The 3,016-nt window shown below is 33.9% G+C and overlaps 1 protein-coding gene across 1 annotated transcript in view; it reads left to right on the top strand.

Annotated features, from left to right (window-relative positions):
- Positions 1-1,605: 1,605 nt before the first annotated feature.
- GLRA3 (glycine receptor, alpha 3) overlaps positions 1,606-3,016 on the top strand; it is a 52,466-nt gene continuing 51,055 nt past the window's right edge. The window contains exon 1 of the mRNA XM_009995950.1: positions 1,606-1,648. The gene's annotated coding sequence lies outside the window, so the exon portion shown is untranslated. The remainder of the gene's footprint in view (positions 1,649-3,016) is intronic.

The following is a 3,016-nucleotide window of genomic DNA, read 5'->3' as shown; positions in this document are numbered from 1 at the left end:
TTGCACAGAAAAAAATGTTACTTTGGCTGAAATGTGTCCTGATATAACACCATCTCTGCAACTTTATATCAAAAACCTAATTTGACCATTTGAACTTATTCAAAATAAGAGGGTAGAAAAGAAACTATAGAAGTCTAAAACTGAAAAAGCACTAGAAAATCTAACCTGCCACAGAAAATACATTAAATTCTCCTGAGGATTTTTTTTTTTCTAAATACCTGTTTAAAATCCTGGTGATACAACGCTGCTGCTCTGTTTAGTTGAAGTGACAGTCTTTTCTCTTGCAAATGTGAGTTAAGAGTTCTGCCTTCCTCTCTGATCTGATAGAAATTTTGTTAGATAAAACATTGCAGGAGATGCAAATCTGTATTTTTGTTGTATTATAAACTTAGAATTTTATGACCTCCACTAAATAGAATAAATTTCATCTTTGATTAGCAAGCAATGCATTACTGTCAGCTTTAACAGAAATAACAGGAAAAAGCACTTGGAATCTGTCTTTTTTGAGACAATGCAAGCTTAACTTTTTCTCCTACATATGCTAGCTTGGTGTTAAGTACATGTCACCCTCTTCCATCTCTTTCACCACTGGAAACTTTTTCAGCACCCCTCACATCAGATTAATTTATTCACCAATAAAGCTTAATTAGAATTATTTTCATGCTAGAACACAAAGGATTAGGAAGGAAACATTCTCCTTGCTTTAACCTTGAGCTGTAGAAGAAGGTATTGTTACCTAATTCAGGCATCTAAATTAGGTTCAGTTACTGGATTCCCACTGTAGCTAATGTAAGGAGATAATTCAGAGAAGAAGCTGAATTTTGAGTCTTATTTTGCTCCTCTGAAGAAACTCTTTCTCTGTGAGCTAGAATGGGACAGCAGTGAAAGCTGATTCTGTATGTCACTTTCAGTACTGGATCCATGTAGCTGTGACCCTCTGACACAGCTCCTGGCTTTCCAGACTGGCCCTGGCTTTTCATGAATCAATGTTATTGATGAATGGCCTCCAGCAGGAGAAATCTTTTATCCTCTGTTTTCTGTGAAGGTTTTAAAATTTCAGTAGTAAAAAAGATTGCCTTAAAATTGTATTGAAATTTTTTTTTATATATATTTGTTTTAAACATCTCTCCCCCCTTCTCAGCTCCCAATCCACAATATTTTCTGCATCTACAAGGTTTTCCAAAATTGAAATTGTTTACTGAGATAAACAGGTAATTCCATTTCTCTTCTGACACAGCTAACTTAGATGGCCAGTTTAAATGCATCACACCTCAGAAGAAAGTCTGTGTCACATGAGTTAACTAAGTAAAGACATTTTAATGGGGGGAAGAGGGGAGGAAAAAAATTTATCCACAAAAATCAAACTAATTCATATTATTTACTCTGTACATTGTTGAGGGGTTTTTTTAAATTGAAAACAATGTTGATCTTTCCTAAAGAGCAAGATTTCTTATTTTTGTTCAAACATGGAAAACACTCATTTAAATGGGCTTAAGGCCTTTAGTTGTCATTCTTGTTAAAATTTGTTGGTTTTTGCTTTAGGCTGTCACATTCTGGAATGTTCTGTGAAAAAGGTATTTTTGTCAGGTCTGTGTTCTTTCTTGGAATAACGTCTGCAAATTTTACATACTTGAAACTCTGATCTATTTAATTATTCTCCTACTTTAATTAATAGATAGATAAAGACACCCTTTACAAAAAAAAAAAAATCCTATGCTCCTGACTTCTTCAATCACGATCTAAATTTTTCCCATTAATCATACCAAATACATTTTATTAAAGATCTATATTGTACAGAGAAGTGTTTAAATTCTGTCTCCGTACCACAAAATCTTACTACCACAGTTTTCAAAATGCAATTATCAGACACCACCTACTTGAGGATCATTTCATCTTAGCAGACCTTGTTAATTACATTGTAATAGGGAAAAAAAATTGTTTTAAAATTGATGAATTCCATCACCATTACTTACAGTTACAAGATTAAAGGATGTAATTATGAAATTAATTCACCTAACCATTATAAGTACTAGTCAATAAGTACCCATTCAGATTAATTTACTGAAATGCTTTTGTGTATTTATGTTAGTGAGAGGCAACTGTGTGCATATTGGCTGGTTGCGGTTTAGCTTTCCTTATGAGTGTGTAATTTATTTCCTTGAGCTTCTCTGCAAAGCTTTCAAATGTGAAGTGCATTAAAAACATTCAAACTTCAGCTGGAGATTATGGACTGCAAATAAAAGATTCAGTTGCTCTAGGGGTTTGGCCACACTTGCAGTCTTAGAAAATAAACTAAGTAAAGCCTGCAACCCAGATTACAGGTTACAGAATAGACACCTGCAAGCCTGCAATGCAGCCCCAGTGTAGAATCACCCTGAAAATACACCATTTTCGGCTTCAGACTATGCCCATTGCTTCCCTTGCTTATCACTTCAGGTCCATAAAGAATCTTTTGACAATCTGAAGATTTCTGCAAGAGATTTGTCATGCCTACTCTGATTTTATCCTGCTTTTTCTATGCATCACAGGTAATTTATTTTCACCAAGCTACCCATATATGACACAAAATATCTTATACTTCGCTAAATTGTTTCTTCCAAAAAGCTGTGCTGTCTTGGTACAGAATTTGATCTTCTGATAAGTTACCTTTATTATTACAACTGTGTGCCTACATTCTCATCTGAATTTGTCTGCCTTTCATTGTCTTTTATTCTGCTGTTCTTTACATAAATGTCCCATGTTTTCAGCCCCTTTGAGGTATCTATGCACCTCAATCATGTTATTTTTCAATCTCCTTTTTGATAAACTAAGCAGTTTGAGCTCTTAAAATCTCCTATTGTAAGAAAATTTCCCTAAATCTCATGATTTAGTGTCTTTGTTCAGTACCTTTCATAATGCTTTAATGTTCTTTTAAAACTTGGATGTGGAATTTGATGCAATGTCACAGAATTGGTCTCATTAATACCATATAAAATAATAATTTATCCTAATGGTCTTACTCAATTTTTCACTCTTT

Source organism: Chaetura pelagica, unplaced genomic scaffold (assembly GCF_000747805.2).
Source record: "Chaetura pelagica isolate M959 unplaced genomic scaffold, ChaPel_1.0 scaffold142, whole genome shotgun sequence".
Classification (NCBI taxonomy): domain Eukaryota; kingdom Metazoa; phylum Chordata; class Aves; order Apodiformes; family Apodidae; genus Chaetura; species Chaetura pelagica.
Note: the sequence above shows the minus strand (reverse complement) of the source record. Positions and strands in the feature narration are given on the sequence as shown.